Raw genomic sequence first — 22902 nt, 5'->3', positions numbered from 1 at the left:
GCTGGGAAAAATACTCTTCGGAAACTATTATGGTTGTGAAACCCACGGAAGTTGTGCGCAACGGAAAGCTATAGTTTACGTAATTCTGCATTTTATAAAATGGTGAAACGCGTGTGCGCGGAACATTAAGAGAATCTTATCCTTGGACGGTTACAGGGGTAACTGATACAAACAACGCGCCAGCATAAAAATAGTTAGCTTATTATCTACCAGATATTAATTAACGGGGACCTAAAATACCAAAAACAGTGCATACACCGTTAAATTGAACCCTGCGTGTGAAAGACAATCACATCGAACATTTCGAGAGCGAAGAATAGACATTTAAGTACCGAATTCAGGGCCTGGGTCGTGTCGATATTTGGACATTACATGTCACGCGTTATTCAGGACACGACATCGACCATTCTAATACTGAAAAGAAGGATAGGATCATAACCTCCAATCCCGATTCATATTTCATATTTAGTTAGTGAAAAGAAAAGTGTTAATAAACAAACTACATCTCAATTTTATCCACGATTTTGGCTTCATTACGTAGTCTTTACATGATAAACTATATCTGTGGAAGTTGTATGCAACGTATCGTCATAATATTTAGCCAACCGATATTGTGGGACACCAAAAATGTAAATGCATGAAATTGTTCTTACAGCGGATGTATAATGTGTGAGTGCGACGAACTATATTGAGAAACTGAACATCTACAAATCTTTAACATATTGCAGCGTGTCAGCGACTGTGAAATGTACAGAAAATAAACAATTTTTTTCAGCCTTCAGTTGCAAGGTAATTTTTACTCGTTTACCTTTATAGGTAACATATGCCATAAGGTAGGTCGTTTATTAAAAAACCTAGGGTGTAAAGTTTCATACTCTACCACCAACAACCTCAAAAAGAATTTACTTCATTCTCTGGATAAAGGTAATGATAAATCATCGCTGTCAGGTGTATATATAAAATCACGTGTGCTGAATGTCCTTCTTATTACATTGGACAGACAGGAAGGGCCTTGTCTATTAGGTTTAAAGAGCATCTGCCGACAAAAAGCGGTGATGGAACTCGAGGATCTACATTTGCTGAACATCTGGTCCAAAAGGGGCATGCTCCCAAGCCTCTACAAGACGGAGAGCTTTTGCATAATGAAGTAAAGGGATGTAGGCTAGACACCCTCAAAGAATTGCAAATTTTTAAACATCTTAGTATTGATAGAGACAACTTACTTAATGCCGGCCGCTGGTGGCCGAGCGGTTCTGGCGCTACAGTCTGGAACCGCGCGACCGCTACGGTCGCAGGTTCGAATCCTGCCTCGGGCATGGATGTGTGTGTTGTCCTTAGGTTAGTTAGGTTTAAGTAGTTCTAAGTTCTAGGGGACTTATGACCTTAGCAGTTGAGTCCCATAGTGCTCAGAGCTATTTCAACCAACTTACTTAATGATCAGCTGCATCTAAAAAATAGAAGTTATTTCGAAGGATTTCAACCTTCACTCCAGTGGAGTTGACCCACAGTCCGCTTCGAATGGCCGATGCTGTTTCCCTATCTGCTTTGTCCCTTTATTATAGTGCGATTGTACATGTGTGTCTTTGTATTTCGTTATATGCTTGGTAATGACACATAGTTGCTAAGGCGTTTATATGTTAAACACATTTTATGCTTAGCACGCATGGTTTCGACACTAATTTTTAGTTACTGTAGCGGGGCTTCGTCCTCTTACTATAATATTTAAATGGAAAAAATTTTTATACCTTGGCTTTGTTAGTTTGTTCTCAGGTAAGTTGTTTAATGTTGCTATACCAATACATAGGTTTGTCTAATTGTAGGACGGCTTTCAGTCACATTTTGTGTGTATGTATATTTGCCCTAAGAAGCGAACCTCCCCATCGCACCCCCCTCAGATTTAGTTATAAGTTGGCACAGTGGATAGGCCTTGAAAAACTGAACACAAATCAATCGAGAAAACAGGAAGAAGTTGTGTGGAACTATGAAAAAAATAACAAAAAATATGCAAACTGAGTAGTCCATGACCAAGATAGGCAACATTAAAGATGATGTGAAATCAGGAGCGCCGTAGTCTCGTGGTTAGCGTGAGCAGCTGCGGAATGAGAGGTTCTTGGTTCAAGTCTTCCCTCGAGTGAAAATTTTAATTTTTATTTTCGGAGGATTATCAGAGTTCAGGCATTCACACATAATCAACTTCGCTCTCCAAAATTCCGAGACATGTTCAGATTTGCTTGGACATATGCAGGGTTTGACGGTCTACACACGGACAAATTTGAAAACGTTAAAAACATATGTTTTGACAGAGCACAGGGAAAACTGTGCGACTCTGAAACTGTTGCATTCATTTGTTGCAGTTTACGTGACAAACTCTTATGTTTTATTCACATTTTTGGGAGTGATTATTACATCCACAAGAAAAAAAATCGGGCAAGGTAGAAAAATCTTTTTACCCATTCGCCAAGTGTACAAGTTAGGTGGGGCGACAACATATACCTGTCACGTGACGCACATGCCGTCACCAGTGTTGTATAGAATATATCAGACGTGTTTTCCTGTGGAGGAATCGGTTGACCTATGACCTCGCGATCAAATGTTTTCGGTTCCCATTGGTGAGGCACGTCCTTCCGTCTATTTATCGCACGGTTTTCAGGTGCGGTCGCATAACACAGACACTAAACTTATTACAGTGAACAGAGACGGCAATGAACGAACGGACGATCATAACTTTGCGAAAGTAAAGAAGGTAAACTTTTCACGCGAGCGAAGACTTGAACCAAGGACCTCTCGTTCCGCAGCTGCTCACGCTAACCACGGGACCACTGCACTCCTGAGCTCAGACTGTCCTTGATGTTGCCTATCTTGCGCATCGACTTCTTAGTTTGTATATTTTGCTTATTTTTTTCATAGTTTTACACAACTTCTTCCTGTTTTCTCGACTGATCTGTGTCCAGTTTTTCAAGGCCTATCCACTGTGCCAACTTATAACTAAAGTTGAGGGGGGTGCGACGGGGAGGTTCCCTTGTTTGGACGTACCTTGTATATTGAGACCTACAGCTGTGAAGCGGCAGTAACGTTACACAAAGATGAATGAGGATGCAAAAGCACGCCCGCATCTCGTGGTCGTGCGGTAGCGTTCTCGCTTCCCACGCCCGGGTTCCCGGGTTCGATTCCCGGCGGGGTCAGGGATTTTCTCTGCCTCGTGATGGCTGGGTGTTGTGTGCTGTCCTTAGGTTAGTTAGGTTTAAGTAGTTCTAAGTTCTAGGGGACTTATGACCACAGCAGTTGAGTCCCATAGTGCTCAGAGCCATTTGAACCATTTGCAAAAGCAGATGAAAATCTTAATGTTTGGATGTCTCTGGATGATACCTGTGTTCAGCAATGAATGATGAATGGCTGATGGTGGTGACAGTCAACGCTAGCTTTGTAGCAGGGCCGAGGATTTCCCCGTGGACTTCGTATGTGGGGAAGACCAACTTCCTGCCGCCGCGGAGGTGACAGAGACCAACTCGACCTGCGCTTGCTGCAGCCACATAACTGGACACACGTTGACGCAGGTTAGTGGGGGCCCCTACCACCCGTCCTCCCTCCCCCCCCCCCTTCCCCCTTCCACCTACGGATTGGCTGTCTGCCTCCTTCGCCGTACCCAGTACTCCAGTAGCGTGCCGCACTTCCACGGAGACGCTGGCGTATGACGTCATCCGCCCCGGTCCAGGAGTTCGCGCTGTCTCGCCGACTCCAGCTAAGTCAAGTCAGTATTTTATGACACATAGTTTTCTACTCTCACACGACAGGGAGCTACGGCCCCGATTCCTGGCTCATCATCCGACGATGCTCTATACCCACCGAAATTGTTTACACAACTCTTACAAGCTTTCTTCCCAACCTTTCGTTCGGTTCCCAACCTTTCTGAGACCATTAACCCTGAATGCAATTGGACATTAGCTAGTACCCCCCCCCTCCCCCGCTCCCCCTGCAGTCTATAGCCCCCCCCCCCCTTCCCATATTATGACCAACTTTTGCACCTATCTAAACTATAGAATGAAATACTTTTCCTGGAATACTTTTATGTTCAAAATGATGAAACTGGATGATATTCACGTTTGTTTGTCTCGCCATCTTCCGCAGCAAGTATATAAATACTTGTTTTGCAAATCGAACTGCCTTTTCCTGCTGCTATTTATTTCATTTAATCCATACGCGCTTCGCATTCTACTGTTTTAAGGCATCAACAGTGGGGTCTACAATGATGCAGTTTTGTTAGTTATAGATTATCAAACAGTTCACTTCGCGATTTTTTGTAAAAAATGTAGTTACTTAGCCGGCGGGGTGTCCGAGCGGTTCTAGGCGCTACAGTCTGGAACCGCGAGACTGCTACGGTCGCAGGTTCGAATCGTGCCTCGGGCATGGATGTGTGTGATATCCTTAGGTTAGTTAGGTTTAAGTAGTTCTAAGTTCTAGGGTACTGATGACCTCTGAAGTTAAGTCCCATAGTGCTCAGAGCCAATTGAACCATTTGTAATTACTTACGATTTGCTGATTTGCGTTTCCTCACATCTGGTCTGGAGGTCGCACTACCGCTTTTATCGCTGCTCTATATTCACCTCTTCGTGTTTTCGCCATCCACACGCTGTTCAGCATGTTTGTCACCCTATTTTGTAGTGGACTATAGTTATTCTGTCACTCGATACAACTATTTCGTCGTACACTTCTTTTCACAGCGTAAATACTGCTACTCCACTACGTGTTTCATCGTTCTTTGGTATGTTTACTTATGTGTCGCCAACCTAACGAAGTATATGTTCGTTACTAACTTCTTTTTACGCTGTTATGCTGTTTATACCGTCTGTGTGCGAATGAGTGAGAGAGAGAGGGGGGGATAGAGCCGATGCTTTTTTTTTTTTTTTTTTTTTACGCTTTGAAAAGAAGTGTACAACGAAATAGTTGTATCGAGTGAGAGAAGAACTATAGTCCACCACAAAATACGGTGACAAACATGCTGAACAGTGTGTGGATGGCGAAAACACGAAGAGGTGAATATAGAGCAGTGATAAAAGCGGTAGTGCGACCTCCAGACCAGGTGTGAGGAAACGCAAATCAGCAAATCGTAAGTAATTACATTTTTTACAAAAAATCGCGAAGTGAACTGTTTGATAATCTATAACTAACAAAACTGTATCATTATAGATTCCACTGAAAATGCCTTAAAACAGTAGAAGGCGAAGCGCGTATGGATTAAATAAAATAAATAGTAGCAGGAAAAGGCAGTTTGATTTGCAAAACAAGAATGATATTCAGTTTGTGTCTATGTGTGTATGTGTATCTGCGTGTATATCTGTGTGTGTTGTGTGTGTGTGTGTGTGTGTGTGTGTGTGTGTGTGTGTGTGTGTGTGTGTGTGCGTGTGTGTGTGTTTTAGAATGAATAATGGAGGAATCGTGGTGCATCGCAAGAGCTACGCACAACTCCTTCTCAGAAAAGACAGCTAACTAACCACAGTGAGGGCAGACACTTGCTACAAAACACTCTTCCCCTGCATTACTCCTCTCCATTGCGACACTTGCTTCACCGGCTCACTGCAAACCCATTTAAAATCAACCAAGTTATAACGTATACACTATACTTACTGTTCGCGTCCGCCGCTCGTGGTCTCGCGGTAGCGTTCTCGCTTCCCGAGCACGGGGTCCCGGGTTCGATTCCCGGCGGGGTCAGGGATTTTCACCTGCCTCGAGATGACTGGGTGTTTGTGTTGTCCTCATCATTTCATCATCCAGGAAAGTGGCGAAATCGGACTGAGCAAAGGTTGGGCAATTGTACGGGCGCTGATAACCACGCAGTTGAGCGCCCCACAAACCAAACATCATCAAACGTCTTACTGTTCGCAAATCACTCGATTGCTGCTCCTTATTTCTGACCGAGCGAGGTGGCGCAGTGGTTAGCACACTGGACTCGTATTCGGGAGGACGGCGGTTCAATCCCGCGTCCGGCCATCCCGATTTAGGTTTTCCGTGATTTCCCTAAAATCGCTCCAGGCAAATGCCGGGATGGTTCCTTTGTAAGGGCACGGCCGACTTCCTTCCCTAATCCGATGAGACCGATGACCTCGCTATTTGGTCTCGTCCCTCAAAACAACGCATCCGAACCTTATTTCTGAATTGTCAGAAATTGGAAGACTTGAGGCTGTTTATGCACTGTGCCTGACCATAGCCACTAATATTAATAATAATAATAATAATAAAATGTGTATAGTGCAGTAGTTGTCCTTATGTAGTTACTGCTATGCCGTGCTGTCAATTAATTCATTTATCTATTTCGAAGCGAGTAATGAAGCAATTCCTGCACTACTGCGGGTACTAACTACAACTTGCAGAAGACCTTTTCTTAATATATTCAGTATTTGTTACCTATATGTCTCACTTTTATCATCAGCGATGTACGGGACAAATCCCAAAATATGTGTATAGTCGGTGGTCTATGTTAGGAACCTGTAACCTCTATCGCTTTAATGCTACTAATTCAGAAAAAATAATTATTGAAAACTTGTATAATCAATACTACGAGGCGTATTTTCTAAGTAAGTACCGTTTTGAAATTAAAAAAAGACGTCCTAAGATATCTCAATAATTTTGTTTTTACATCAAAGCCTGTACCTTAATCTAATTTTCTACATAATTTCCGTCCATCTCAATAATTTTATTTTTACATGAAAGCCTGTACCTTAATCTAATTTTCTACATAATTTCCGTCAATCTCAATAATTTTATTTTTACATGAAAGCCTGTACCTTAATCTAATTTTCTACATAATTTCCGTCAATCTCAATAATTTTATTTTTACATGAAAGCCTGTACCTTAATCTAATTTTCTACATAATTTCCGTCCATCTCAATAATTTTATTTTTACATGAAAGCCTGTACCTTAAACTACTTTTCTACATAATTTCTGTCAGTATTCAGGCACTTGTCATAACGCTGTACCAGTTTCTGAATACCGTCCTCACAGAAGTCTGCCGCCTGACTTGTTAACCACTGCATCCCCACTGTTTTGACTTCGTCATCGTCATTGTCTTCGTCGTCGCCTCGTAATGAGGCAATCAATGCCGCAGCTTACTGTAAGACACTGCACCATCTGCGCCGTTCAATTCAAATCAGAACAAAAGACGTAGAAAGTTGAGCAAGGGCACTGTTTTGCTGCAAGACAATGCCCGTCCGCGTGTGGCGAATCAAACCAAAGATCTCATCACACCTTTTCGATGGGAAACTCTAGATCATCCTCCGTACAGCCCCGATCTTGCGCCCAGTGACTACCACCTGTTCCTGCACTTGAAGAAACACCTACGCGGTCAGCGTCTTCGAGACGATGACGAAGTCAAAACAGTGGTGATGCAGTGGTTGTTAACAAGTCAGGCAGCAGACTTCTATGCGGAGGGCATTCAAGAACTGGTACAGCGTTATGATACGTGCCTCAATATTGAGCCGGCCAGAGTGGCCGAGCGGTTCTAGGCGCTACAGTCTGCAACCGCGCGACCGCTACGGTCGCTGGTTGGAATCCTGCCTCGGGCATGGATGTGTGTGGTGTCCTTAGGTTAGTTAGGTTTAAGCAGTTCTAAGTTCTAGGGGACTGATGACCTCAGCAGTTAAGTCCCATACTGCTCAGAGCCATTTGAACCAGCCTCAATACTGACGGAAATTATGTAGAAAACTAGATTAAGCTACAGGCATTCATATGAAAATAAAATTATTGAGATATCTTAGCATGTCTTTTTTTTTAAATTTCAGAACGGTACTTACTTAGAAAACACGCCTCGTAGATGATGATGATGATGATGATGATGATGATGATGATGATGTTTGGTTTATGGGGCGCTCAACTGCGCGGTTATCAGCGCCCATACAAATTCCCAACCTTTTCTCAGTCCAATCTCTCCACTTTCGTGAATGATGATGAAATGATGAGGACACCACACACACTGAGTCATCTCGAGGCAGGTGAAAATCCCTGACCCCAACGGGAATCGAACCCCGGACCCCGTGCTCGAGAAGCGAGAACGCGACCGCGATAGCACGAGCTGCGGACATCAATACTAGAGTCTTGCAAAAGTGTCATAATAGTAATGATCTTTTATAAATAATTTAGTTTCGTGACTGAAACAGAATCCAAATCCCCTCAGAAAATTTCGTTTTACCCCTTAGGGGGTTAATTACCTACGTGGTGGGAAGCACTGGTGTGGCATTATTCGCAATGACGTCGCTCGCGGCATGTATGAAAGAAGCAAAAAGATACTTTCTAGTTTATCTGCTGTGTCGACATACAAGTACCACAGAATATTCGTGTCGCAGTCGTCGATTTTATTTCAATTCACGATCCATTTCGAGTCCTAACGTCTCATCTTCAGCTGCTTTGACAATCAACATTGATTATTTCTCCAGATTTAGGCTAATTCCGGTCCTAGTTAGATTTACAACATTATATTACAAAGCGGACACAGTGTGAATATGTCGGCCGTGGTGGGCAAGCGGTTCTAGCCACTACAGTCTGGAACCGCGCGACTGCTACGGTCGCAGGTTCGAATCCTGCCTCGGGCATGGATGTGTGTGATGTCCTTAGGTTAGTTAGGTTTAAGTAGTTCTAAGTTCTAGGGGACTGATGACCTCAGATGTTAAGTCCCATAGTGCTCAGCCCCATTTGAACCATTTGAACAGTGTGAACATAAGTTTACATAACTAACACAGATCGAAAAGTAACGGTTTCCAATGGTGTATACATGGTTTTGAAGCACACTATGACTAAACATGTTTATGTACATATGTACACCTTTCATTCTGTAAATACAAGTCGAAACAAGCCAAGTAATATCGAATGTGAAGATGCTGCACTTCTACAAATACACGGGTGTCATTATTTCAGAGGCGATATAAAGCCATTATACACTCCTGCAAATGGAAAAAAGAACACATTGACACCGGTGTGTCAGACCCACCATACTTGCTCCGGACACTGCGAGAGGGCTGTACAAGTAATGATCACACGCACGGCACAGCGGACACACCAGGAACCGCGGTGTTGGCCGTCGAATGGCGCTAGCTGCGAGGCATTTGTGCACCGCCGCCGTCAGTGTCAGCCAGTTTGCCGTGGCATACGGAGCTCCATCGCAGTCTTTAACACTGGTAGCATGCCGCGACAGCGTGGACGTGAACCGTATGTGCAGTTGACGGACTTTGAGCGAGGGCGTATAGTGGGCATGCGGGAGGCCGGGTGGACGTACCGCAGAATTGCTCAACACGTGGGGCGTGAGGTCTCCACAGTACATCGATGTTGTCGCCAGTGGTCGGCGGAAGGTGCACGTGCCCGTCGACCTGGGACCGGACCGCAGCGACGCACGGATGCACGCCAAGACCGTAGGATCCTACGCAGTGCCGTAGGGGACCGCACCGCCACTTCCCAGCAAATTAGGGACACTGTTGCTCCTGGGGTATCGGCGAGGACCATTCGCAACCGTCTCCATGAAGCTGGGCTACGGTCCCGCACACCGTTAGGCCGTCTTCCGCTCACGCCCCAACATCGTGCAGCCCGCCTCCAGTGGTGTCGCGACAGGCGTGAATGGAGGGACGAATGGAGACGTGTCGTCTTCAGCGATGAGAGTCGCTTCTGCCTTGGTGCCAATGATGGTCGTATGCGTGTTTGGCGCCGTGCAGGTGAGCGCCACAATCAGGACTGCATACGACCGAGGCACACAGGGCCAACACCCGGAATCATGGTGTGGGGAGCGATCTTCTACACTGGCCGTACACCACTGGTGATCGTCGAGGGGACACTGAATAGTGCACGGTACATCCAAACCGTCATCAAACACATCGTTCTACCATTCTTAGACCGGCAAGGGAACTTGCTGTTCCAACAGGACAATGCACGTCCGCATGTATCCCGTGCCACCCAACGTGCTCTAGAAGGTGTAAGTCAACTACCCTGGCCAGCAAGATCTCCGGATCTGTCCCCCATTGAGCATGTTTGGGACTGGATGAAGCGTCGTCTCACGCGGTCTGCACGTCCAGCACGAACGCTGGTCCAACTGAGGCGCCAGGTGGAAATGGCATGGCAAGCCGTTCCACAGGACTACATCCAGCATCTCTACGATCGTCTCCATGGGAGAATAGCAGCCTGCATTGCTGCGAAAGGTGGATATACACTGTACTAGTGCCGACATTGTGCATGCTCTGTTGCCTGTGTCTATGTGCCTGTGGTTCTGTCAGTGTGATCATGTGATGTATCTGACCCCAGGAATGTGTCAATAAAGTTTCCCCTTCCTGGGACAATGAATTCACGGTGTTCTTATTTCAATTTCCAGGAGTGTATATGCATTTGGGAGAGCGCATGCAGCATAAGTTTGCTTGCCCAAAGCTGACGGTATTGCACACACAGTGGCTTACTTACTCACCATTACAGAACTGCTGATATGCAAACGCAGCTGTGGTAGAACTTATAACGACTTAAACCTAACTAACCTAAGGACATCACACACATCCATGCCCGATGCAGGATTCGAACGTCCGACCGCAGCAGTCACGCTGTTTCAGACTGAAGCGCCTAGAACCGCTCGGCCACCGCGGCCGGCATGCACTGGTCCACCTTTGGCCCTTGTACGAGCAGATATTCGGCTTGCCACTGATTCATAGATTGTTGGACGTCCTCCTGGGGGATATCGCCCCAAACTCTATCTAGTTGGCGCGTTAGATCGTCAAAATCCCGAGATGGTTGGAGGGCTCTACCCATACTGTTCCAATCTTTCTCAAATGCGGGGAGACCCGGCGAGCTTGCTGGCCAGCGGAGGATCTGGAGCAAGGACGAAGGCAAGGAGTAGAAACTCTCGCAGTGTGCGGCCGGGCATTATCTTGCTGAAATGTAAGCCCAGGAAGGCTTGGTATGAAGGACAAAAGAAAAACAGGGGATCTCAAATTGATTCCGTATTTCTGGATTTCCGGAAAGCATTTGACACCGTTCCTCACAAGCGACTTCTAATCAAGCTGCGGGCCTATGGGGTATCGTCTCAGTTGTGGGACTGGATTCGTGATTTCCTGTCAGGACGGTCGTAGTTCGTAGTAATAGACGGCAAATCATCGAGTAAAACTGAAGTGATATCAGGTGTTCCCCAGGGAAGCGTCCTGGGACCTCTGCTATTCCTGATCTATATAAACGACCTGGGTGACAATCTGAGCAGTTCTCTTAGGTTGTTCGCAGATGATGCTGTAATTTACCGTCTAGTAAGGTCATCCGAAGACCAGTATCAGTTGCAAAGCGATTTAGAAAAGATTGCTGTATGGTGCGGCAGGTGGCAGTTGACGCTAAATAACGAAAAGTGTGAGGTGATACACATGGGTTCCAAAAGATTCGATTACTCGATAAATAGTACAATTCTCGAGGCTGTCAACTCAACTAAGTACCCGGGTGTTAAAATTACGAACAACTTCAGTTGGAAAGACCACATAGATAATATTGTGGGGAAGGCGAGCCAAAGGTTGCGTTTCATTGGCAGGACACTTGGAAGATGCAACGAGTCCACTAAAGAGACAGCTTACACTACACTCGTTCGTCCTCTGTTAGAATATTGATGCGCGGTGTGGGATCCTTACCAGGTGGGATTGACGGAGGACATCGAAAGCGTGCAATAAAGGGCAGCTCGTTTTGTATTATCACGTAATAGGGGAGAGAGTGTGGCAGATATGATACGCGATTTGGGATGGAAGTCATTGAAGCAAAGACGTTTTTCGTCGCTGCGAGATCTATTTACGAAATTTCAGTCACCAACTTTCTCTTCCGAATGCGAAAATATTTTGTCGAGCCCAACCTACATGGGTGGGAATGATAACCATAATAAAATAAGAGAAATCAGAGCTCGAAGAGAAAGGTGTAGGTGTTTGTTTTTCCCGCGCGCTGTTCGGGAGTGGAATGGTTGAGAGATAGTATGATTGTGGTTCGATGAACCCTCTGCCAAGCACTTAAATGAGAATTGCAGAGTAATCATGCAGATGTAGATGTAGAATATAGTAGACGTATCGCTGTGCTGTCAGGGGGAAGTGTATGACAATCAAAAGGGTCCTACCATGAAAATAAATGGCTCGCCTGACCATCGGACCTGGTTTTTGGATAGTATGGCAAGTATCCACCCGCTGTCCAGGGCATCGGGGCTCAATTCGGTCTCATCATTGAAGACAATTTTCCTCCAGTCACAGAGATGCCAGGCTGAAAATTTGTGAGGAGAGCTCCCAGACAGCAGGGGGGTACCAACCTGATTGTCGCCCGCCATACGATGTGACAACCAAGAGTCATGGGTTGGGCTGCCATTTCTTTTCATAGTAGGACCCCTTTGGTTGTCATCCTCGGCACCGTTACAGCACTGTGGCTTATCAGCGATATTTTACGCCCTGTTTTGTTGCCAGTCCTGGCCTTACATTTCAGCAAGACAATGCCTACCCGCACACTGCGAGAGTCCGTAGTGCTTGTTTTCGTGCATGCCACACCCTACTTTGGCCGGCAGTGTCGCCGGATCTCTCCCCACTTGAGAAAGTTTTGGAACATTATGGGCGGGACCGTCCAACCAGCTCGGGATTTTGACGATCTGAGCCGGCCGCGGTGGTCTAGCGGTTCAGGCGCTCAGTCCGGAACCGCGCGTCTACTACGGTCGCAGGTTCGAATCCTCCCTCGGGCATGGATGTGTGTGGTGTCCTTAGGTTAGTTAGGTTTAAGTAGTTCTACTAGGGGACTGATGACCACAGATGTTAAGTCCCATAGTGCTCAGAGCCATTTGAACCATTTGACGATCTGACGCGCCAACTGGACAGAATTTGGGGCGATATCGCTCAGGAGGACGCCCAACAATTCTATCAATCAATTTCAAGCCGAATAAGACACTATCCATTCCGTTCAACTGCTCTTCCAATTCCTTTTCTGTCTCTGACAGAATTAACAATGTAATCGGGAAACCTCAAAGTTCTTATTACTTCTCCATTAAAATCCATGGAGAAGTAATAAAAACTTTGAGGTTTGCCGATGACATTGTAATTCTGTCAGAGACAGCAAAGGAACTGGAAGAGCAGTTGAACGGAACGGATAGTGTCTTGAAAGGAGGATATAAGATGAACATCAACGAAAGCAAAACGAGGATAATGCAATGTAGTCGAATTAAGTCGAGTGATGCTGAGGGAATTAGATTAGGAAATGAGAGACTTAAAGTAGTAAAGGAGTTTTGCTATTTGGGAAGCAAAATAACTGATGATGGCGGAAGTAGAGGGGATATAAAATGTAGACTGGCAATGGCAAGGAAAGCGTTTCTGAAGAAGAGAAATTTGTTAACATCGAGTATAGATTTAAGTGTCAGGAAGTCATTTCTGAAAGTATTTGTATGGAGTGTAGCCATGTATGGAAGTGAAACATAGACGATAACTAGGTTGGAAAGAAGAGAATAGAAGCTTTCGAAATGTGGTGCTACAGAAGAATGCTGAAGATTAGATGGGTAGGTCAGATAACTAATGAGGAGGTATTGAATAGGATTCGGTAGAAGAGAAGTTTGTGGCACAGCTTGACTAGAAGAAGGGACCGGTTGGAAGGACATGTTCTGAGGCATCAAGGGATCACAAATTTAGTGTTGGAGGGCAGCGTGGAGGGTAAAAACCGTAGAGGGAGACCAAGAGGTGAATACACTAAGCAGATTCAAAAGGATGTAGGTTGCAGTAGGTACTGGGAAATGAAGAAGCTTGCACAGGATACAGTAGCATGGAGAGCTGCATCAAACCAGTCTCAGGACTGAAGACCACAACAACAGCAACAACTGCTTGTACAACGGCCAAAGGTGGACCAACACGTTATCGACTTGCTCAATTTTTGAATATCTTTCTCTTGAATAAATCATCCAATTTTTCTGAAATTAGCCGTGTGGGATTAGCCGAGCGATCTAAGGCGCTGCCGTCATGGCGGAGGTTCGAGTCCTCCCTCGGGCATGGCTGTGTGTGTTTGTCCTTAGGATAATTTTGGTTAAGTAATGTGTAAGCTTAGGGACTGATGACCTTAGCAGTTAAGTCCCATAAGATTTCACACACATTTGAACATTTTTTTTCTGAAATTGTAATCGTTTGTTTGTCTGTAAATGTACAGGCGTCCCATTCGGATAATTCCTTCGTGGTGCGTCCCTTTTTGTCTTAGAGTTATGCAGAGAACAATAGTTGTCCTATCATACTTCCTTGTGCCACTTCTGACAATAAGAGTTTCTCCGATGAACATTCGTCTTTCAGGACAACGTACTTGGTTCTATTACTGAAAAAAATCATCGAATCCGTCACAAATCTGAGAACCTATTCCATATACTCAGGTTGAAACGTTCCCATAGAAAAATGTATGAATTACTGTGCTGATAAATCTCTTACGTGAATTGATTTGCAAACAGCTGAGCAGAACTGAACGTACTCAGACACTTCTCTCTTTACTTATTCTGATCAACACTAAACTGCCACACAATATGTTTAGCGCAACACAATCTGACTTTCAATAATCCCTACAAAAAAATGGCCGTGACTAACAATAACCTGTACCTTTCATGAATCACTTACCTCACAAAAATCTTCGTTACTCAAACTACTGCAATACAGCGAGCGCCTATACTGCCAGCTAAATAAAAGATTCTAACTACTGAAGGCACTAACTACTGATAGGCATAGTTAGCAAATGAAAGATTTTGATACAGAACAAGCAATGTATTTACCTTAATAGCGTTCAAAAGTCATTATATATATATATATATATATATATATATATATATATATATATATATATATATATTAGTTCGTGACATCCAGTCTTACAAATTTACTGTCTCTGATGGACACACGTCCAGATCATCCGCTCTCAAAACTCTGCCACCTCTCTCCCCACATCCACCACTGCTGGCGGCTCACCTCCAACTGCGCAACGCTACGCGCTGTTCACATCCAACTGCCCAACACTACAATAGCTAATATTACAACAATGCAAACCAACCACAAACTGCACACAGCACAGCCAGTGTTTTTCATACAGAGCGCTACGTGGCGTTACCAACATAAAAACCTAAACAGCCTACTTACAAGGTGTTCGTTGTAGTTTGTATTGGGGCACTGTATTAAAGGTTTTCCAGAGATCTAGGAACCCGTTCACAGTAGCAGATACCTCTATGGTGACTTTTGTATTGACGACTTATCAGAAAAACATACCGATGCTGTTTTCTATTTTGTAACACGGTGAGAAGATAGAAAGTATGAGTGAGTTTGCATTTGCGTTTCCTCACCTCTGAAAATGCTTGGCGACCGACTGATAAAGATGCAGAATTCACTGTGTATCGTAGCCGTATCTACCTAAGCTGACCTACCTCTGGTAGCTGTACCTCCGTGAATCTGGCTGGAAAAAAATTGTCGAAAGTAAGCTATTTTAATTTACATCGTTCATCCAGATTTGCAGTCCAGACGCTATAATAGGCATTTGACGTACTTGTTATGGCCAGTTCGAGTCTTACTTACCTATCAGTTTTTCCATTCGTCTGTAAAGAATTCGCGTTAGTACTTTGCAGCTTTAAACTGATAGTGCGGTAATTTTCACTCCTGCCAACACCTGCTTTCTTTGGGATTGTAATTATTATATTCTTGTTGAAGTCTGAGGGTATTTCGCCTGTCTCATACAACTTGCTCACCAGATGGTAGAGTTTTGTCAGGACTGGCTCTCCCAAGGCCGTCAGTAGTTCTAATGGAATGTTGTCTCCTCCCAGGGCCTTGTTTCGGCTCAGGTTTTTCAGTGCTCTGTCAAAGTCGTCATGCAGTATCATATCTCCCATTTCATCTTCATCTACATCCTCTTCCATTTCCATAATATTGTCCTCAAGTATATCGCCCTTGTATAGACCCTCTATATACTCCTTCCACCTTTCTGCCTTCCCTTCTTTGCTTAGAACTGGGTTTCCATCAAAGGTCTTGATATTCATGGAAGTGGTTCTCCTTTCTCCAAAGGTCTCTTTAATTTTCCTGTAGGCAGTATCTATCTTACCCCTAGTGAGATAAGCCTCTACATCCTTACATTTGCCATCCCTGCTTAGCCATTTTGCGCTTCCTGTCGACCTCATTTTTGAGACGTTTGTATTCCTTTTTGCCTGCTTCATTTACTGCATTTTTATATTTTCTCCTTTTCAGAAATTCAATATTTCTTCTATATATATATATATATATACGTTGCGTCAACATTTCAAAACAGTCAGCTAAGATATGTGTGTGTGTGTGTGTGTGTGTGTGAGACTTTTTTCAGATTTTTCTTTTGTAACGACGCTTCCCTATTATTAAATTTGTAAAGAATTATATATTGCAAATATTAAAAAATAGGTATAAAAGCAGATGCGTATTCCAACGCAACGTTGTGTCAAAATATCAAACCATTTGGTCACAGACTTTCGTACATTTGCGACTAGAAACATTTACACTTATACACTTACTCTATATAATTACAAACGTAGATGGTCGTTTCTTGAAAATCTCAAATCCCCGAACGTTGTCCACAGACGGTTTTGAAATTTTGACACAATATTGCATGCGAATGCCAAATATTGTCTATATACCTAGTGGAACGCCGTCTGCTATATATGTAATACATATGTAATGAAAGGGGATACGATATAAAAATGTAAATGTTGTTTTAGTCACAATCGTTAATCTCCGAAAGTTCTTGACCGATTACTTTGAAATTTCGACATGAAGTTGAATTCTAATACGAGCATGATTTTAGGTATCTAAAAACATTGTTACCAAAATTCTCAAAATGAACCTTTCCGATTTACTTTAGTGCTATACACGTTAGTATAATGAAGGTTTCGAAACATACAAGTGGTTCAAATGGCTCTAAGCACTATAGTACTTAACATCTGAGGTCATCAGTCCCCTAGACTTAGAACTACTTAAACCTAACCTAAGGACATCACATACATCCACGCCCGAGGCAGGATTCGAACCTGCGGCCGTAGCAGCAGCGCGGTTTCGGACTGAAGCGCCTAGAACCGCTCGTCCACAGAGGCCGGCCGGAAACATACAGACTATATACATTTTAATATATATACATAAATATAGAAGATCCAGGATGCGATGTAACAATATAATGAAAAGCGTAGTTGCTACTCACCAAAAAGCGGAGATGCTGCGTCACAGAAAAGCACAACAGAAGGACTGTCACACAATTAGCTTTCGGCCAACAAGACCTTTGTCAAAACTAGATAACATGCACTCTGTTAGCTCTAGATGCCAGAGACTGTGCTCATGAGTGTGTGAGTTGTGTTTGCGCCCGTGTGTGTGTGTGTAAGTTGTCTGTTTATGACAAAGGCCTTGTTGGCCGAAAGCTAATAGTATGACACTATTTGTTGTGCCTTTCTGCTACTCAGCATTTCCGCCATATGTTGTCTATACATTAATATACTATGTGGAACTATGTTAAGAAAGGAATAAGTTGTATTTTTGGCTTACGGGTTTGTGATTAGAATACTACCACATATGGTGAATTTGCAATGATAATAAACAAGGCTCAAGGTCTTAGAGAGTGGAGTAGATGGATGGAAGGGTCTGAGGAAATGTGTATATATAACAGGAAGGAGGAGACAGAGGGGCTGGAGAAGATGGAGGGATGGGGAGGAGGAGAAGGTGGACAGAGAAAGGTGGGAGGAGGAGATAGAGAGAGGGGGAGGAAGAGGAGGTGGACAAAGTAAGGGAAATGTGATATGGACAGAAGCAGGGGAGAGAAGAAGATTAGGATGTATATCCAACTCCCATCCACATTAGAATCGTGTGCTTTCTGTTTTGCTTCTTTTCCGCTTAAGGAGACTGAGCCACGGTGCAGCGTGGACAGGTAAAGCTACACTGAAGAGCCAAACAAACTGCTACAGCCGCCAAATATCGTGTAGAGGTTCCTCGAGCACGCAGAAGTGCCGCAATACGACGTGGCATGGATTCAACTAACGCGTAAAGTAGTGTTGGGAGGGAACTGACACCATGAATCCAGTAAGACTACGTGGGGGTGGAGGTCTCTTCTGAACAGCACGTTGCAAGGCATCCCAGGTATGCTCAATAATGTTCATGTCTGGAGAGTCTGGTGGCCAGCGGAAGTGTTTAAAGGCAGAAGAGTCTTCCTTGAGCCACTCTGTAGCAACTCTGGACGTGTGGGGTGTCGCATTGTCCTTCTGAAATTTCCCAACTCCGTCGAAATGCACAATGGACATGAATGAATGCAGGTCATCAGACAGGATGATTAGTTACTTGTCACCTGTCAGATTCGTATCTACAGGGTGTTACAAAAAGGTACGGCCAAACTTTCAGGAAACGTTCCTCACACACAAAGAAAGAAAAGATGTTATGTGGACATGTGTCGGGAAACGCTTACTTTCCATGTTAGAGCTCATTTTATTACTTCTCTTCAAATCACATTAATCGTGGAATGGAAACACACAGCAACCAACGTGACTTCAAACACTTTGTTACAGGAAATGTTCAAAATGTCCTCCGTTAGCGAGGATATATGCATCCACCCTCCGTCGCATGGAATCCCTGATGCGCCGATGCAGCTCTGGAGAATGGCGTATTGTATCACAGCCGTCCACAATACGAGCACGAAGAGTCCCTACATTTGGTACCGGGGTTGCGTAGACGAGAGCTTTCAAATGCCCCCACCAATGAAAGTCAAGAGGGTTGAGGTCAGGAGAGCGTGGAGGCCACGGAATTGGTCCGCCTCTACCAATCCCTCGGTCACCGAATCTGTTGTTGAGAAGCGTACGAACACATCGACTGAAATGTGCAGGAGCTCCATCGTGTATGAACCACATGTTGTGTCGTACTTGTAAAGGCACATGTTCTAGCAGCACAGGTAGAGTATCCCGTGTGAAATCGTGATAACGTGCTCCATTGAGCGTAGGTGGAAGAACATGGGGCCGAATCGAGACATCACCAACAATGCCTGCCCAAACGTTCACAGAAAATCCGTGTTGATGACGTCATTGCACAATTGCGTGCGGATTCTCGTCAGCCCAAACATATTTATTGTGAAAATTTACAATTTGATCACGTTGGAATGAAGCCTCATCCGCAAAGAGAACATTTGCACTGAAATGAGGATTGACACATTGTTGGATGAACCATTCGCAGAAGTGTACCCGTGGAGGCCAATCAGCTGCTGATAGTGCCTGCACACGCTGTATACGGTACGGAAGCAACTGGTTCTCCCGTAGCACTCTCCATACAGTGACGTGGTCAACGTTACCTTGTACAGCAGCAACTTCTATGACGCTGACATTAGGGTTATCGGCAACTGCACGAAGAATTGCCTCGTCCATTGCAGGTGTCCTCGTCGTTCTAGGTCTTCCCCAGTCGCGAGTCATAGGCTGGAATGTTCCGTGCTCCCTAAGACGCCGATCAATTGCTTCGAACGTCTTCCTGTCGGGACACCTTCGTTCTGGAAATCTGTCTCGATACAAACGTACCGCGCCACGGCTATTGCCCCGTGCTAATCCATACATCAAATGGGCATCTGCCAACTCCGGATTTGTAAACATTGGACTGACTGCAAAACCACGTTCGTGATGAACACTAACCTGTTGATGCTACGTACTGATGTGCTCGATGCTAGTACTGTAGAGCAATGCGTCGCGTGTCAACACAAACACCGAACCCAACATTACCTTCCTTCAATTGGGCCAACTGGCGGTGAATCGAGGAAGTACAGTACATACTGACGAAACTGAAATGAGCTCTAACATGGAAATTAAGCGTTTCCGGGCACATGTCCACATAACATCTTTTCTTTATTTGTGTGTGAGGAACGTTTCCTGAAAGTTTGGCCGTATCTTTTTGTAACACTTTGTACAGATACCAGGGGTCCCATATCATTCCAACAGCCAATCCCCAAACCATTACAGAGCCTCCACCAGCTCGGACAAGCCCCTGCTGACATGCAGGGTCCATGGATTCATCAGGCTGTCTCCATACCCGTTGAAGTCCATCCGCTCTATACAATTTGAAACGAGTTTCGTCTGACAAGGCAACATGTTTCCAGTCACCAACAGTCCAATGTCGGTGTTGACGGGCCCAGGCGAGGCGTAAAGCTTTGTGTCGTGCAGTCATCGAGGGTACACGAGTGGGCCCATATCGATGATGTTTCGCTGAATGGTTCGCACGCTAACACATGGTGGCCCAGCATTGAAATCTGCAGCAATTTGCCGAAGGGTTACATTTCTGTCACGTTGAACGATTCCAGAACGAGATTTTCACTCTGCAGCGGAGTGTGCGCTAATATGAAACTTCCTGGCAGATTAAAACTGTGTGCCCGACCGAGACTCGAACTCGGGACCTTTGCCTTTCGCGGGCAAGTGCTCTACCAACTGAGCTACCGAAGCACGACACACAGCCGGTACTCACAGCTTTACTTCTGGCAGTACCTCGTCTCCTACCTTCCAAACTTAACAGCAGCTCTCCCGGAAACATCCCCCAGGCTGTGGCTAAGCCATGTCTCCGCAATATCCTTTCTTTCAGGAGTGCTAGTTCTGCAAGGTTCGCAGCAGAGCTTCTGTAAAGTTTGGAAGGTAGGAGACGAGGTACTGGCAGAAGCACAGCAGTGAGTACCGGCTGTGAGTCGTGCTTCGGTAGCTCAGTTGGTAGAGCACTTGCCCGCGAAAGGGAAAGGTCCCGAGTTCGAGTCTCGGTCGGGCACACAGTTTTAATCTGCCAGGAAGTTTCACGTTGAACGATTGTCTTGAGTCGTCGTTGGTCCCGTTCTTGCAGGATCTTTTTCCGGCCGCAGCGATGTCAGAGATTTGATGTTTTACCGGATTCCTGGTGTTCACAGTAGACTTCGCCACTGTTTCTGTGTTTCGATACAGAGTATCGATACGTGCAACTATTTCAGTGTTTCGAAACGGCTGTTTTTCAATGTTTCGAAACAGTGGTGTTTCATACGGCTCTGTCTCGGATAACGGAACCAGATTCGATCTCGAGCCAGACACAGAAACTGTATCGCTGTTTCAAAATAAGGCTGTTTCAGTCCACCTGTGCTTGGAACGGACTAATTGTATCGAAACAGTGATGTTTCATTCCGCTCTGTGTCGGACGAGATTCGGGCACGGTACAGGTACTGAAACTCAACATACCACTTCATGAAACACTTTCAAGAGTGTCGAAATCTTTTTGACACACAACAGCACGAAACTTAAGGTTCCCGAAAATAAAGTTTCGTTTCCAATTCGCTGGTCTCTTCCGAAATGGCGTAACACCTGCTTTATAAACCCCAACAAACGATAAAATAACGCACACTATTCGCATTCAAAATAATAAAAGTGTGAAAAACATTCAGTTAATTTACAACTTTCTTATAATACACGTACTGCATCTTCATAAATATATGTATATGCCACCGATACACAGATCACAAGATCCACTGCTGTGGTGTAAAGAAAACCATGTGTTGTTCCTACGCTGTTTGAAATAATGAAGCGACGTCTTTGTATTATGGCCACCTCTGTTCCATGTGAGCGCATATTTTCAAAGCAGGGGTAAACATAAACAGACAGACGATCCCGTCTTTCAAGCTAAAAAGTATCAATAATGATATTTCAAAATGGCTCTGAGCACTATGCGACTTAACTTATGAGGTCATCAGTCGCCTAGAACTTAGAACTAATTAAACCTAACTAACCTAAGCACATCACACACATCCATGCCCGAGGCAGGATTCGAACCTGCGACCGTAGCGGTCGCGCGGTTCCAGACTGCAGCGCCTAGAAACGCACGGCCACTCCGGCCGGCAATAATGATATTTCTAAACTACAACTTAGAATAGGTACAGTATATCTATTCAGAAATGAAACAGTAAAATTTCTGATGATTTTGTTCTTATCTGGCCAATGTGCACTGAATTTCTATTTGACTGTATTTTGTTTAGTCCACTAAATCTGACATGTAGCTACCTTACAAGAACATTTTTCTCAGATTTGTTGCACGCAGAACACACTTACGTTTTTGCTCACCGTTCAGTGTGTTTAATTTTTTTGACTATGTTTATTTATTTGTGTGCTCGAGAACAATTATCTGATTTATGTATGTATACGTTTGTGTGTTGTAAATGTGCTATGTTTGGTTATTACACAATATAAGCATCTTAATACTGGTGTATCATAGCTAATTGTCAAGCAGATCAACAACAGTACTTTGATTCTTTTGTTTTTGGCTTTCAGATACTATGATAAAAATTGCATTTCAACAGCAACTTAACTTTATTTCTGATTTCCTGGGGAAGTTTGTAATAAATAGGTGTCCGCAGCTCGTGGTCGTGCGGTAGCGTTCTCGCTTCCCACGCCCGGGTTCGATTCCCGGCTGGGTCCGGGATTTTCTCTGCCTCGTGATGACTGGGTGTTGTGTGATGTCCTTAGGTCAGTTAGGTTTAAGTAGTTCTAAGTTCTAGGGGACTGATGACCACAGATGTTAAGTCCCATAGTGCTCAGAGCCATTTGAAATAAAAAGGTAATATATCTGCTTGCTGTGAGAACTTTACTGAAGTCTATATACCTCTACATCAAAAAAACGTCCTGTCCGCCGCTCGTGGTCTCGCGGTAGCGTTCTCGCTTCCCGAGCACGGGGTCCCGGGTTCGATTCCCGGCGGGGTCAGGGATTTTCACCTGCCTCGAGATGACTGGGTGTTTGTGTTGTCCTCATCATTTCATCATCATCCAGGAAAGCGGCGAAATTGGACTGAGCAAAGACTGGGTAATTGTACGGGCGCTGATAACCACGCAGTTGAGCGCCCCACAAACCAAACATCATCATCATCATCAAAAAAACGTCCCTAGCAAGAAGTTTAAGTGGTGTAGAGCCAGATC

The 22902-nt window shown here is 44.6% G+C and overlaps 1 protein-coding gene across 3 annotated transcripts in view; it reads left to right on the top strand.

Annotated features, from left to right (window-relative positions):
- Positions 1 to 3659: 3659 nt before the first annotated feature.
- LOC126159973 (uncharacterized) overlaps positions 3660 to 22902 on the top strand; it is a 215533-nt gene continuing 196290 nt past the window's right edge. For all 3 annotated transcript variants that reach the window (XM_049916781.1, XM_049916782.1, XM_049916780.1), the window contains exon 1: positions 3660 to 3748. The gene's annotated coding sequence lies outside the window, so the exon portion shown is untranslated. The remainder of the gene's footprint in view (positions 3749 to 22902) is intronic.

This window comes from Schistocerca cancellata, unplaced genomic scaffold (genome assembly GCF_023864275.1).
Source record: "Schistocerca cancellata isolate TAMUIC-IGC-003103 unplaced genomic scaffold, iqSchCanc2.1 HiC_scaffold_1150, whole genome shotgun sequence".
NCBI lineage: Eukaryota > Metazoa > Arthropoda > Insecta > Orthoptera > Acrididae > Schistocerca > Schistocerca cancellata.
Note: the sequence above shows the minus strand (reverse complement) of the source record. Positions and strands in the feature narration are given on the sequence as shown.